This window comes from Eschrichtius robustus, chromosome 3 (genome assembly GCF_028021215.1).
Source record: "Eschrichtius robustus isolate mEscRob2 chromosome 3, mEscRob2.pri, whole genome shotgun sequence".
NCBI classification, from domain to species: domain Eukaryota; kingdom Metazoa; phylum Chordata; class Mammalia; order Artiodactyla; family Eschrichtiidae; genus Eschrichtius; species Eschrichtius robustus.
In genome coordinates, this window is record NC_090826.1 from 172,413,857 (window position 1) to 172,430,021 (window position 16,165).

At 44.0% G+C, this 16,165-nt stretch overlaps 1 protein-coding gene and 1 non-coding gene across 4 annotated transcripts in view; one reads left to right on the top strand and one right to left on the bottom strand.

The window, feature by feature from the left end:
- Positions 1–16,165, bottom strand: part of TGFB2 (transforming growth factor beta 2) — an 81,163-nt gene that overhangs the window by 43,729 nt on the left and 21,269 nt on the right. The gene's annotated exons all lie outside the window — the stretch shown is intronic.
- Positions 5,621–5,729, top strand: LOC137763117 (U6 spliceosomal RNA). Its single transcript, XR_011073683.1, has one exon. It is a non-coding gene; the product is annotated as a U6 spliceosomal RNA (small nuclear RNA).

Here is a 16,165-nt window from a genome sequence, read left to right on the forward strand (position 1 = left end):
ACGCAGCGAGTGCTCAAGAAATGTAAGCTTATATTATTAACAGACCACGGAGCGTAAAAGATGAAAGGCTGCACCCTACTCTCAGAGCCCCATGCCAGGAAGACTCTCCTAACCAGGAACAAGGAAAAGGTCACATATGTCCAAACAGCAGCGGTAGCTGAAACCCTGTGGATGGCAGGAATTTTCTCTGCCTTTAAGAGAATGCTATTTGCAGCAACATGAATAGACCTAGAGATTATCATACTAAGTGAAGGAAACCAGACAAAGACAAACATCGTATGATATCCCTTATATGTGGAATCTAAAAAAAATGATACAAATGAAATTATTTACAAAACAGAAACAGACTCACAGACTTCGAACACAAACTTATGGTTACCAAAGGGGAAAGGTGGTCTGTGAGGGGTAAATTAGGAGTTTGGGAGTAACATATGCACACTAACTGTATATAAAATAGATAATCAACAAGGACCTACTGTAGAGCACAGGGAACTTTCCATCCAGCGGGTGGAAAGTTCCAGAAGAGCAGCCAAAGCTCAGTAAATGATGAGCCTTCTAAGTGTCAGAACCATACACAAAAGGAGTCAGGAACTTCCCTGGCAACAGCCAGAATCTTAGGACAAGATTCAAGGAGAGATAACAGAACCAGATGACCTTTGAAATGTGAACACCCTGACAACGTGTGACACTGTGCTGAGGCTTATTAGACAAGTCTGGTTCTAGCCCTTTGAATCTTCAACTTTCCTCAGAGAGGAAAGATGGGGAAGGAACCAGATAGCACTGAGGGTTCAGAGGCTGAGCTTCCGAAAAGCCTCATTGAGGTTTTGAAGGCGAGATATGAGGTCTATGTGTCTGCTCCTTCTCCTCGGCTCGTTGTAAGTCAAGCATGCGTTTTGTGTGTGATTTTCTAGCTCTTGATCCAATATTGCCTGTTGCAGCTAAGCGAGGAGACTGGTCTTCGTCTTGACATGTGGTTGTGCTAGAACCCTTCTGTAAAAAACTCCCAAATCTCACGGTTAAAGGGATGAAGGGTTTACACACAGGACTATCGCTTCTTGGTAAGAATTCCCATTTACCTCTGAAGCTGTGTTGTCTTGAACCTCTCTGTGCCTTGGGAGCTGGTGACCACTTTACAGGGCTCTGGTCAGGCTCAAATATGATGATGTATGTGAGCGGGCTTTGTTAAATGCAAAGTGATTCATAAGTGCAAGGTGGCATGACTGTATTTACATTTATTCTTTTTTAATATCTTTTAAAATTGAAGTATAATTGACCTACAATTTTATATTAGTTGCAGGTGTACAACATAGTGATTCAACATTTTTATACATCGCAAAATAATCACCATGGTAAGTCTCATTACCACCTGTCACCACACAAAGTTGTGATATAATTGACAATATTCCCTATGCTGTAAATTATATCCCATGACTTATTTATTTTATAACTGGTAGTCTGTACCTCTTGGTCTTCCTCACCTATTTCACTCATCTCCCCACCCTTCTCCCCCCTGGCAACCACCTGTTTGTTCTCTGAATCTATGAGTCAGTTTCTGTTTTGTTGTTTGCTCATTTGTTTTGTTTTTTAGTGAAATCATATGGTATTTGTCTTTGTCTGACTTATTTCACCTAGCATAATACGCTCTAGGTCCATCCGTGTCGTCACAAATGGCAAGATTTCATTCTTTTGATGGCTGAGTAACATTCCATTGTATATATGCCACATCATCTTTTTCTGTTCGTCTGTCAGTAAACAACTAGGTTGCCTCCTTCTCTTGGCTATGGTGAATAATGCTGCAATAAACATAGGGGTGCATATATTTTTTCAAATTAATGTCTTTGTTTTCTTCAGCTAAATACCCACAAGTGAAGTTGCTGGATTATACAGTAGTTTTATTTTGAATTTTTTCAGGAACCTCCATACTGTTTTCTATACCGACTGCACCAATTTACATTCCCACCACCAGTGCACAAGGGTTCCCTTTTCTCCACATCCTCGTCGACACTTGTCATTTGCTGTCTTTTTGATGACAGCCATCCTGACACTGTCACTGAAGAAGAATGTACTGGCCACGCTTCCCCAGAGGTCCCTCAAAGACAACAGGCATTTGCTGACACAAGTGCATCTAATCCCCCGGAGACAACTTTTGAGGTCGATCTCCGACTTTGCAGATAAGGACACTGAGGCTCAGAGTTAGTGATCAGAAAACACTGGTAAGGGCTTCCCTGGTGGCGCAGTGGTTGAGAATCCGCCTGCCAATGCAGGGGACACGGGTTCGAGCCCTGGTCTGGGAAGATCCCACATGCCGCGGAGCAACTGGGCCCGTGAGCCACAACTGCTGAGCCTGCGCGTCTGGAGCCTGTGCTCCGCAACAAGAGAGGCCGCGACAGTGAGAGGCCCGCACACCGCGATGAGGAGTGACCCCCGCTCGCCGCAACTAGAGAAAGCCCTCGCACAGAAACGAAGACCCAACACGGCCATAAATAAATAAATAAATAAGTAAAATTAAAAAAAAAAAATTAAAAAAAAAGAAAACACTGGTAAGTGGATGATCAAACCCAAACCCTGACTCCCAACAGGTGTTCTTCCCACTCATCACATCGCCTCAGACTTGGGAAGGGTCCACTCAGGTTACAGTGCACAGAATCTGAGCCACTCTCGGGGGGCTGTGAGATCACGGTGTCATCAGTCCTATGAGCCACACCTGCCCGGGACCTCGACATGCACATGGGCAGCCTCCGAAGCACCTGTAGCCAACCCTCATCTGTTTCCCTGGCTTCCCTGAACCCCCTGCAGGTCATCCTCCAAGCTGAGTTTCAACCAACAGATCTGAGTTTTGCCTTCTGTCCCTTTGTGGCCAGACCCTAGGCACGTGAAGGACTGTCCACAGCCCCGAGCTTAAGGAAGAATGAGGTGAAGCAAATGCATGGTAAATCCACTGCCTGGGAAGTATGCCTCTCAATATGTGATACGCCAATAATAACAGCAGCAACTCAGAGTCCTACCTGCATTATCTCATTTAAGCCTCACAAAGACTCGACAAGGTAGACACTCTTTTCATTCCCATTCTGCAGACGAGGAGACTGAGGCTTAGGAGGATTACATAATTTATCTAAGGTCACATAGCCAGTAAGTGGTGGCACCAGAGTGAAAGTGACTTATCAATACAATGGACTACTTTTACTACTTCACTTCATAACGTAAGATAAACCCATTTATACACAATCATGTTTATAACACATAGTAGAGTATTTAACATACTTGCTTTTCTCAGCTTGGCAAATAGACCACACACCTGCTAATGCCTTTTCCATGTCAAGTTGTCCTGACTCTATTCCAACATACATAGCAATTTAAATTATCTACGTGAAAAAGATGATAACTTCTAACCCTATAAAATAATAAATGACAATACACTGTCACTAAAAATAAGACACATACCCAATGCATTCAAAACATGTATGCTACGTAATTCCTTTTTGTTTTTTTTCATTTTTTAAAAATGAATCAAGATGTTCTGGAGGAGGAGGGGGGAAAAAAACCCTGTGAATTACTTTCTATTATTTAAATAAACCTTAAATAAACTTTCCCTATATCTCATCTCTACAGAACGGTCACCCCACCACAAAATCGCCATGCATGACAAACTGTGAGGCCAAAATGAAGGAAAGGGTGGAGGAAAGACATTCTTGTGTCATTTCACAATTTTTGGGAGGCTCCAGAATGTGGTACTTTTTGGTCAGTGTGTGTTTACGCTCTACCTTTTTAGGTTGGGAAATCCAAAGGCAACATTTCTTACTTGAAAATGTTGTTTCATGGAAAGTTCTTCAGAAGTTTGTGGCTAATCTTGTTGCAACTTCTAACTCCTTGAAACCTTGAAACCTGACTCATAGGACATATCACCAAATCTGGCGAATCCTCTGACAGGTAGCTGTGTTAAAATTCTTTGGTAAAAACTACCCAACATCATGGTTAAAGGGATAAACCGTTTATGCAAGGGCTGCCACTTCTTAGTAAGAATTCCTACCTCCTCTAAAGCCAATAGGAGCATGTGTGACACTGAAAGCCTGTGACTCCCTCCCCACCCCCATGTCACTTGCTTTCCCATCAAACAGAAAAGGGACCTCTGAAGGGCAAAAGAGCAATCCTGTTACTGCATTTCAAAATGTTCTTGTGTTTTTCTTAATGTAGATTCATATTTACAATAGATGATACGCTTTTTTAAAAAGGCACATGCTTTCCCGCCTTGCAGTTTCAACTTTCCTAAAAGATCACTTACAAATCCTAGGAGGATTATACAGCCACAAAACAGCAGTTCGATATCCTGTCTAAATGTGGGTGCATTTGTGCTGCTAGGCTTCTCGTTAAACCCTCTGTTTAGATCATAAATCCAGCTCCACAGCTCTCCTGTAATATCCCAGGGCAGAATCCCCAAGTTTAAGGCTCTATCACATAGTTTTCTTTCCTCCTGACTGGGAATTGCCTTTCCTTTTGCATTTTATTTCTCCTTGAAACTTTTCCTAACCATGTAGTGTTTGATTAAAAAACCCAGTTAGGGGAGGGGAAAGGGTAAGCTGGGATGAAGTGACAGAGTGGCATGGACATATATACACTACCAAACATAAAATAGCTAGCTAGTGGGAAGCAGCCGCATAGCACAAAGAGATCAGCTCGGTGCTCTGTGACGACCTAGAGGGGTGGGATAGGGAGGGTGGGAGGGAGGGAGATGCAAGAGGGAAGAGATATGGGAACACATGTGTATGTATAACTGATTCACTGTGTTATAAAGCAGAAACTAACACACCACTGTAAAGCAATTATATTCCAATAAAGATGTTAAAAAAAAAACAAAAAAAAAAAACCCAGTTATTTCCCAAGAAGACTCTAAAAATAATTTACAGTAGGCTTGTGTCATATGACAACCTCCTCGCCCCCATAAATATTTATTTGCAAAAACTGAGATGAGGGATCAGGAGAGAAAGAGCACATCATAGCTCCATATACCACCAGAGCTTGGAAAGGAAAGCCCGTTAAGGACCTGTGCTCCTGAGGAAACTAGAGATGGTATTTGAAGATGATCTTAGCATTATATTGGGAGCAGGAGTTGGGAACTTTCATCCTCCTTTTCTTAATCCTGACTCCTTTGCCTAAACACTGGCTGTTTCACTGCAGGCAAGTTACTCCACTCTCTTCTGCTTCAAGATTGTGTCGAAGGTGTATTTTTGTCAAAACTCATCAAGTTGCACACTTAAGATCTGTGCATTTTGCTGTATGTAAACAGTACTTCCATTAAGAATGGGGGGCTTCCCTGGTGGCGCAGTGGTTGAGAGTCTGCCTGCCAATGCAGGGGACACGGGTTCGAGCTCTGGTCTGGGAAGATCCCACGTGCCGCGGAGCGATTAGGCCCATGAGCCACAACTACTGAGCCTGCGCGTCTGGAGCCTGTGCTCCGCAACAAGAGAGGCCGAGATAGTGAGAGGCCCGCGCACTGCGATGAAGAGTGGCCCCCACTTGCGGCAACTAGAGAAAGCCCTCGCACAGAAACGAAGACCCAACACAGCCGTAAATAAAAATAAATAAATAAATAAATAAAATTAAAAAAAAAAAAAAAGAATGGGGAGTGCTTGCTTCGGCAGCACATATACTAAAATTGGAATATGATACAGAGAAGATTAGCGTGGTCCCTGTGCAAGGATGACATGCAAATTCGTGAAGCGTTCCATATTTTTGGGTGGGAGAGGATTGGATTAGGAGTTTGGGATTAGTAGACGCAAACTATTATACATGAAATGGATAAACAACAAGGTCCTACTGTATAGCACAGGGAACTAAATTCAGTATCCTATAATAAACCATAATGGAAAAGAATATGAAAACGAATATATATGCATAACTGAATCACTTTGCTGTACACCAGAAACTAACACAATGGTGTATATCAACTCTACTTCAATTAAAAAAAAAAAAAGAATGGGGGGAAAAAAAAGAAATTAGAAAGATGAAAATGCATATAAATATTTTTAAAATAATATCATTATGTAAGGTCCTACAAAGAAATACTAGTCCCAGGCAGTTGTACAAAGGAATCCCACTAGACTTTTAGGAAACATATCATTCCAATCTATGCAAACTATCCCAGAGAAAGAAATGGGGAGATACTCTAACTCAATTACACAGGCAGTATAACCTTGATACCAAAACCGAATCAGAAAAGGGAATGTATAAACCAAATCCACTCATGGAACAAAACCCATTCAACAAAATAGTAGCATAACCAACTGTTGTATTTATACCACCCCCGCCAAAAAAAGAAATTGAAATGATGGAAAATCATCCTTTGGATTCAGTTCCTGTGACCAAATGTCCAACACAGGACACAGTGGCACTGTGAAGCCAGTAGAGAAAAACTCTGAACTTCCGCCGAGAAAAGAACCTGCCTACCTACTTCAATGTAGAAGTGAAACCAAGGCCTTAAAACTAGTCCCTTCATCGGTTTCACGAGAGCCGGCGCCTCGGTGAATCAGGGGCCCGGCCCTGAGTCTGGACGTGGATCTTGGAGCAACTTTCTCTATGCTGGGGTGACTGTTCTTCCACTGACAACACTCACCAAAGAGCTTCATTTCACACCTTTGCTTTTATAATTTTCCACCTTCGGCTAAAAATACCGCTTTTGGGGTGAGATTCAACCGAAGCATCAACCCCCAAAGCAAAGGGAGTAGTAGCGAATAAGGGTTCTTGCAAGGTGCCCCTGGCAAGCTGGCTCTTCCGTTTCTATCTCCAGCCTCATTGGAAGACAGCCCTGAGCCCTTCGGGTGCGGCCAGGGGGCTGCTTCCAATGCTCTGGCTTCATTTTCACACGAACGCTCCGCCAAAAAAAGAAAAAGAACAAAATTACAGTTGTGTCGAGGGTCCCGGTGGCAGTCCCCATCCGGGAAGGGCAGAAAGAACTAGAGGCAGTTTTCACCATCTCCTTTTCCTGACCTTGGGGATCCTGTCACTATTTACTCGTCGGATGAAGTGATGATGAAAGTGAAGTATGGTTCATTACACATGTGCTGATCTGGCAACCGCTGATCTCTTCGACTTGAAAATAATTCTCACCTGCTCCAGCCTACGACTGCCCCACTGTGTGTGCATGGACACACACACACAATAACAATATGTCATTTACTAGCTCTGCTTATTGACACGCAGGGTTCAGTACAGACTGTCTGGAACTTGGCCTCCAGGCCCTTCTCAAAACGTAGGAACCCCACAGAGAGCTGTCCTCGTCCAGAGTTTCAGGATGGGGTTTTGTTTGCAATCTTGGCACTGGCGCCTGATGAAGAGGACATCGTGCTGTAGCACGAGGAGATTTAAGGTTTGGGACTCAGCAGACCCAGATTCTGATTTGGCTTTGCCACGTAAAAGCTGGCCCTGGGCACATCTCTTAACCTTTCTAGGCCTCAGTTTCCTCATCTGTAAAATGTGAGGAACACCTTCCTGGCAGGGAGGTTGGGAAGGTCAGAGGAAATGAGAATCAAGAGAGGCTACAGGAAACGATTCAGCCCCACGTGGCCACCATCATCCTTTGCTCTAAACCAGCTTTACTAAAGTAAAAGTAAAGATAGACCTTGGAACAGAGCTAGCTATGTGGCAATCCAGTTAATTCTCGAAACCGCACTTTGCCCGTCTCTAAAATGGGGGACAAGACAGCATCTATCGCCTAGAGATGTGAGGATAAACTAGGACTGTGAAAGCAAAAGCACTCAGCGCTGTGAGTTTGATGGGTACCCCAACGGCGTAGCTTCCGTTATTTTTTCGTAGAGTCCCAGTTGCCAGCAAAAGGCAGACCTCTGTTCATCTGCCCAGCTCCCTCGTCATTCAGGGATGCCTCTGCACACGGACCTCCCTTCCCAGCAGCCGCAGACTCCCCTACTCAGGGCAGCTCTGCTCTCCATCTCCAGATGAGGCGAAAATCTGGTAAATATTACACGTACAAGGTAACAGGTCTGGAATGCTCGGCATCCCAGGCGGAGCGCAGTTGCTTCTTGGCAGCCAGACACATATAGGCTGCAGCCCAGGGCCAAGCTACATTTGGCTGCTTTGTGCAATTCAAATGAAGATATTAAAAATCCTCCAACTCTCTAAACATGTGTACTGTTTGCTCATCAAAGGGGTTCGTTTAAGAAAGTCACCTGAAGGGAACCTGGCATGTTGACTGCTCTTTTCAGTTTAGACCCGAAGGAATACTGCGTGTATACGTACCGCATAGGTTTCTCATACGTAAATGGTTTCTGTATTTTACGCCAGGTGGACTCTACTTTCAGAGTGCACTGCCTTTCCCCAAACAAACAGGCCTAAGCAGTTTTCATTCTGGAGTTATGCCCTTAACCATTACACCACGTTGCTGCTTCTGTGTCACGTGATCGCTCAAACTTCAATTCATGGGAGCGAGTCATGATGACAGCGGCAAATATGGGAGGTGGGGTGCCTTGGCTCTTCCACCTATTAGCTATTGATCTTGGGAGTGATTTAATCTATCTCTGTGCCTTGGTTTCCTCCTATGGGAAATGGAAAAAAATAATAATGCCTGTCCATTATTGCCAGGATCAAATGAGTCAATATCCCTAAATGCTTAGGAGGGTACCTGGGGTAGAGGAAGCACTACATCAGTGTAAGTAATAAATGTTTTTACTATAAATATCATTCTTGTCGCTGTTGTCATTGTTGTTATGGACCAAACACCAAGTGTGAATAAAAGAAACTAGATACAGGTCCTTAGCAAAGGGTAACTGGTTCCCCCAGTAAGTAAAATAAGTGTAGTTAGACATATTTAGGCCCACCTTTCTCTCTATTAACTAGAAGCAAGTAGTGGAAAGTGGTAAAATTAGCTTACATCACAGCCAGTGACTTAAACTTTGGCCTTCACTGATTCAGAGGTCAGGACTGAACTTCCCTCGGTTAAGAACGCAAAAAGGACACCGTTTTCAACTGGCTTCATCTCACTCTCCAAATATCTAACCTCAGAACTTTTAAATAAAACCTCCACCCAAATGGCAACTTCGAGAAAAAATATCAAAGCAGACTTTGAGCGGGAACAAAGAAAGGGGCACCATTTTCCTAAGAATAAAGAAAACAGAGCACATTCTCTTGGTTTGCTTTGACAATTAAAGGTGATCGGGAGGCCCGATTTCCCCTGTGGGTGATGGAAGGTCAAGGACTTCCGGGATGACAGCTCGAGTCTGCTGGCAGACACCCTTCTTGCTTCGCTGGCCTGGGAATGCACTGCTCCAGCAGGTAACGAACGGCCAAGTCCAAACAGCAAGCCGGCGACAGCTGTCTCTGTCCTTTGCACACCTGTCTGGCTCCCACCCTCCTTTCCTCCCCTCCCCTCTGGCCTCCCTGTGCATTCACAACCCTTGCTGCTGCCTCAGGCCCCTTGTGTGTAACAGCAAGAAGGAAAAAACACTACAAGATACAGAAGGAATTAAAACGAAGGAGGTGATGGCCAGGGTGGGCCTCAAGATTCACTTTACAGAAGATACAGGAGGAGGCCAGTTGTATCAGTAAGAGAAAGGACAAGATTTCTTACTCAGTAAGGCCTTCTGGGACCTCAGGCCACATCCTCTGGAGACATCTATTCTGTGTACCCATGACCCTGGGCAGAGTTCCTCTCTGGCCGCAGTCACCCAAGGCACAGGACAGGACGGGGCTCCCCAGGGGTCAGGAGTGGGGCAAGCTAGACAACACGAGGGGCAGGCAAGCGGCACAAGAGTGGGCCTTTCTGTTCTTCGTACTTGAAGAGGCGTAAGCCTCTCTCAATACAGAGTCTATGGGGGGCGGGGGAGGGAGCAGTAGACTGAAAGAATCACAGTGCTGATTGGGGGTGGGGTTGGTCGGCAGGGATGTCCTTGCGGTTAACCACATTTTACTGGGCTTTTTTATTGATTGCAGTTGTATTGAAAGAGACATGACTCAGACATACCATATCCGAAGCCACGTAAAGCACTGGGCTCTAATGGAATTTCAATGTATGAAAACGTCAAGAACTGTACTCTGAAATGTGAAAAGCTTTGCTGTCAACACAGACATCCCTTGCTTCTGTCTTTTAACAGCTGAAGGAGATGCTGACTTTCCTATTTCCCTTTTCATACCGAGGCTCTGGCTATTCACTGCTCAGGTACACATATCATTCTATGTACGATATGGATCGATGTTTTAAAAAGCTGGCTTCGTTACCCAGTCACCTTGTCTTTGTGTTTCCATTGGCCTTGGCTTGTAAATATCATTCAGCAACTTTTTAGTGGTTCTGCTTTGTGTAGGGCAGTGGGTGTATCAATTTGTCTTCACAAATAGGCTATAAGCTGCTTGAGGGCAGGGATAACGTAAGAATAACAATAAAAAGAAGAATGACAAAAGTAACACTACAAGTTTTGAGGGGCATGCCATCTGTCACATAGGCACCATGATTGTCCCATTTTGGTGGAAGCTAAAAAACCGAGGCTTAAAGAGGGCGTGTGCCCTGTCCAATGTTACATAACTAGAAATAGGGCGCCTCCACTTACACCTACGTTATGTGATCCCAGGGCCTTCCTCTGGGCTGTCTGTGCTGCCTCTTCTGGGGGGATCCGCCCCTACTCTCCTCATTTTTATCCACCCGTGTGATTCAGGCAGCAAGCCCTTGAGGCAGTACATGCTCAGTGAATATTTACTGAATTAAATGGAATAAAACGGTATTTTCCACATCATTGTTTTCAGGGACAATCCAGGAAGGGATTAAAGTGAAATAACAAGGGAGAGAGAGGTACCACTTAGTTGTAGAAATAGTTACTAACACACAGAGTTCTTTTAGGCAGGTTCTGAAAGTTTTGAGCCGTCCTGATAAGACAAAGAATATCATTCTGCCTTATTTCCTTGTACCAATGTTTAACTGATATCTTCAGTATTATTTTCCTCTGACAGAAATTGGTACCACTTTAAATTTTTTCTTAGGCTTTAAAAAAATATATCACTTGCTTTTCTCAATGTATAACTCGATATTAAAAACATGGGTTGGAATTTCTGGTTTTCCTATAGTTCTCAGAATACAAAAGCAAGAAAGAGTCTTCACTGATCACCTTGAGATAAGTGAATGAATGAATGAATGAATAAAAAATATATTCATTCCCTACCACATGCAAGGCATTTTTATGTGTTAATTTCTTTTTTTTTTAAAGTACCATTAACAAGCGTATTTTTAAAAATCAATTCTCATTTTAGAGAAAAGAAAAATGAGGTTCAGAGAGGGTAACTGGTTTGCCCAATATTTCCCAGTCAGCATTTTACCCAGGATTCTCCTTTATGCAAAACCTGTATTTTCTTTCTATTATATCACAGACTAAGTGTCACCCTCAAGAGTCATCTTTGGCTCATGTATGAGTCACTTTCTTGGCTTATCAGTGGTAGGCTGGGATCAAAAAACCAAAGGTTGACATCCTCACAAAGTTGAAAGGAAGGGACCACCGTCTGTTATAACAAAGCAAAAGAAACAGAGAGGCCCATTATATGAACTCGTCTGTCTAGACAGATGACTAAACAGGGGTCCCCCCAGGGTTAGACTTAAATTTCCTCTGTTCAGCCTGTTGGATATTTCGCAAAAAAAAAAAAAAAAAAAAAAGTGCTTAAAGGCTGTAGTACTAATCCAAGCCCTCCTACACTACCCAGAGAGTAGTTTAAAAGTTGTTTCAGTGCAGCCTGCATGTGTTAAAGTTTCAAGCAGAAATTGGATTGAAACAAGAAGAACCCTAAAAATACTTGTGCTGTCCGGCTGAGGACCCAAGAACACAGGCCCAACTGTCCCACTATAACTCCAGGGACAGCAGTTCGAACTCACAGAGGGAGCAAGGGTTGATCCAGGTGTCCCCGCGGGACCATCCACAACAAGAATGCATCAAATATAGTCTTGGCTTTCATATGGGCTGGCAAGTAGCTTCACTCCTGTCCTTTCTGTGCCCCCGGGGACTCTGAATTTTTCCTAACTTATAACATGAAAAATGCTACTGACAGTAAAGAAGAAGTCAGTATCCCTTCATGCAGGCTGAGAGATATAAACAGAGGTTGGTGATAATAAGATGTTTCTAATCCTATTGACATTGCTTTGCTTAGAGTACAAAAACTTCCCCCAGGTAGGAATTAGGAGCTGGCTAACAGACCAAGTGGCCCCATGGAGAAACTGGGAGCAGACCAGTGGACTAAGGCATCGCTCATTTCCCAAGAAGTCCTTAGCGATATGCAAGGTGCTATTTCTCTTATGGTCCATATTTGCAAAATTCACTCACTCCCACATTTAACAAATATCTATTGGCTGCCTTGATCTGCAACATTCCTTCGTATGTATGGGGATACATACGAAGGCCTGGAACCGGAGATGGAATTTCTAGGGCCTTGGCCTGGAACTATTCTGATCTTTTAATAGGCATTAAAGGATTAATGCAGTAGTCTGAGCAAGAACTCAGATTTACTAGCCAAAAAAAAAAAAAAAACCCAAAAAAACCCCCCAAAAACAGTTGTTCCTATCTAGGGAGAAAAAAAAAGAAAAACACCAGGATTTTACACTGCACGGTCCAGTGATTATCCAGTGTGGACCAGAGAATCACATAAGGATGCACCGTATTTCATACACGTTCATATAAGAAGCAACCATTTCCGCTCTTGAAACAGGGAACCCAGAGAATAAAGATGAGCTAAACTCAGAAGCCACTGCCTAATTCCAACACCTGTGTTCAAGCCCTTGGGTTCTGCTGCCTGCTTTGAATTTCCATAGGTTTTTAGGAGAGGAATACTGGATTTAAAAGGGAAAAAAAAAGCATCCAAACATATCTTTTTTCCTTCTTCAGAAAAGAGTGATCTCTTTAAAATACAGATACATATTATTCTCACTCAGTGCATTCTCCTTTTCTGACACCTCATCCCCTCGCCCCAAATATTCTTGTGTATATACTTAAGTTTATCGTCTTAGGGGAGCGATTAGTTGGAGCTTTGGAACCAGACAGACCAAGTTCAAGTTCTGGCTCTGCCACTTATTAGCTGTGTGACTGTGGGGAAATTACATGATGTCTGTAAGTCTTGGTTTCCTTATCTGTAAAACTGAGAATAACAGTAGTGTTTATCCTATAGGGCTAATAGAGAAAGATGAGTGCATTGCCGAACGTAAGTATTCAATAACTAATGGCTATCAGTATCATTATTATTCATCTTATTATTACTAAAGCCAGAATCTACCCTTTTTATCTATCAGTACCCCCAAGCAGGTATATGCCTTTCCTTCATGCAGAAGTTCGCTCATATTAGAACATGGATAGCTAGACAGAAAATCATAGTAGTAAAAGTTATGTGAACCCCCAAAACAGAGGTTCTCAGACCTGGCTGCACATTAGAATGCCCTGGGAAGCTTTTTAAAACTAAAGATGCCAGATCCCACCCCAGACCAACTGACTCAGTATTTCTGGGGGTGGACCTCAGCCTGAATGTATGTTAAATATCCCCCAGGTGATTCTCATGCCCAGTGAGGTTGAGAATCCCAGCACTAGAACACCCAAGTAGAGACCACAGCCCTGAAGGTCAACGCTTCCAATAAAGGATCTGAGTGCTTTGATATCTGAAGCCCAAGTTCAAGTCTTTGCCATGGTCCCAGCATACCTGTGGGTGAGCTGGTCTTGGTGCTTCCCCTGTTTAGTTTCTGAAAGCCAGTCTGCTCTCTCCCTAACAATAACACTTGAGTAAACCATCCCTGAAGCCACAGTGGCCGCAGTTCCCGCAGGGAGCTGCCCTCCCGCTCTCCTGCCTACACACAATGGACGAGGTAAGTAGCAGCCTTGAGAAAACAAGCAACGCAGACCAGGAAAACAGAGAAGCAACCCCTGCCGTGCATGCGAACACAGACGAATCAGCTCCGCTTCAGAGCAAAGATACAATCCAACTGAAGATTAGAAAAATGTGGTCTGACCGTTTGGATTTCACAAGGATCCAAAACCAATTTTAAAGTCCAGTCGGTGGACAAAGTTCACATTCAGCAAAACAGCTCCAGTGGTTGCATCATCCACACAACAGGGCAATTCAGAAATACAGATGTCCAGCCAGGGGCAAAACAATGCTTTCCTTTTTTTCTGCTCTTTCCCACCGCTGACCCCAAGAGCAGGATGGAAAAGCTCAGCATCTGCTGCTACTAAGAATAGGCTGCGGAGATGACGATGAACTTGAAAGCACGGAGTTACCCAGCATGCTCAGGGGGCGCTCAGAGGGTATCGATGGCTGCCCCTGGGTTGAGAGTGGTACAGAAGATGCCTCAAGCCAGGCGGGGTCATTCTCCGGTTTTCTCACTGGACACAGCAAGAAGGAGCCTGAATCTAAGGCATCGACCCGATAGGTCACTGTCAGGAGACTAAGGTTCAGGTTAGACAGAATTCTAGGGAACCACACGGTACACGATGTTTAAATCAATTGGCGTGGAACTCACACAAGAGAGAGAGAAAGAAACGGGAAAGTCATGGTCCCTCTAGCAAACAGTTAAGCATCTTCAAACTTATAGTCTCATGGAAACTTAGCCTGGATCCTTACTGTGAAGAACATTTACCAGATATTGCTGGGCATGTGAGGACCACAGTGGCAACCTGAGACCCTAAGGCTAAGGGATCTGAGTACATGCTTTGGAGGTAAGCCTGAGCTTCCCTGACATACATAAATTTCGCATAACACATCAGGACTTGCTTCCTAAACCTAGTACTACCAACTGTGCCTCTGACACCAAATAAACTTGTCTCGGTCGGAGGAACAAGTCATACATAAAAATGGAGGAGAAGGACATTGATGTCTGTCTTATAAAGCCAACCTACTAATTATTCAGTAAATACCCATTATAAAGCTCCTCATAATTCAACAGATCAAGCGATAGTGCGGCTCCAGCCAAGCTATACCCACAACATAGACAGTTTTTAACATGGGTGAAATCTTTGTCTTTCCCCAACTCCTCCACCTACACTGTGGTAGACCGTACCATTTTTGGTCCAAATGTGGTCTGTCCCTCTCCCCTGGGCCCACGGCCACATGGACCCTTTCTTGTGTCTCTTCCTGTCCTACTGAAATCAGGCTTGGCCAATGGAATGGGGTGGGGATAACTGTCACATCTCCTGAGGTCCAGCCAGGAGGTCAGCATGCCCGGGTTACATGCTGCTCCCTCAGCCTGTGGCCTGCAATGAAGATGTCACGGAGCAGACCTACAGCCAACCCACAAATCCACAGCATGTGAGTGAGGGATCAATCGTTGTGATATGCATTTGAGATGAAGAAGAAAAGCTCTAGTGACTTTCAGCTTGTACAATAATGTTATATTCCAGAGTCCCATCACACAACAGCACATCGTGGTGTAATGGATTTTATACACCATGGGTCCATCGTGTCTCCTGAATGTAACAATTTTGAATAACAAATACTTGATGTAATGATCTTGCCCTGTTCTCCAGCCTCGGTATTTCACAGCGGGTCTCCTGTAGGAATGCATCCAATTTCTCAAAGACGACACTAAGTTCTTCCGCTGTCTCACGGTTCATCAAGACGGTAGTCAGGCGAGCTCACAGAGGAAGTAAACGACATGAAAGGGCAAATCTTCTCCTTCCAGAAAACGGAAGCAGCTTCCTAGGGCTACTGGATGACTGCCAAACGATCATCCCAAAGGCCATCTTTTCAAGCAGCCAATACCACCTTCCCCAAGAAGGCTTCCTTGACCTCTCTCAAGCAAGTTCAGCAATTCTCCTGCCCTCTCAGACCCTCACTAATAATCAGCCACATGGTGTTAGCTTCTTGGTTTGGTTTGGTTGGTTGGCCTGCCTGAGCTCCTCAGTAAGGTGTAGTTCTCCTGAAGTCAGGGGCTATGCTCTATTCCTCCATCCAACGGCGACTTCACCCAGCACCTGCATGCACTATAGACTCGGTGGACATGTCTTATACAGATGGATGAAGGAGTCAAATCGACATCCCAGTGTAAAGTCTTGCTGTTGAAGACTTAAAAATTAGAATTCAAAGTCTCATCCAAGAGAAATGCTTTTTGACTGACAAGGGACATAGTCTTACAAATTCCCTGGCTTATGACCTCATTTCAAAGTTTAGGCAAAGGCATAAGGCACAGCTGGACAGGTCCAAAGACCCTTCC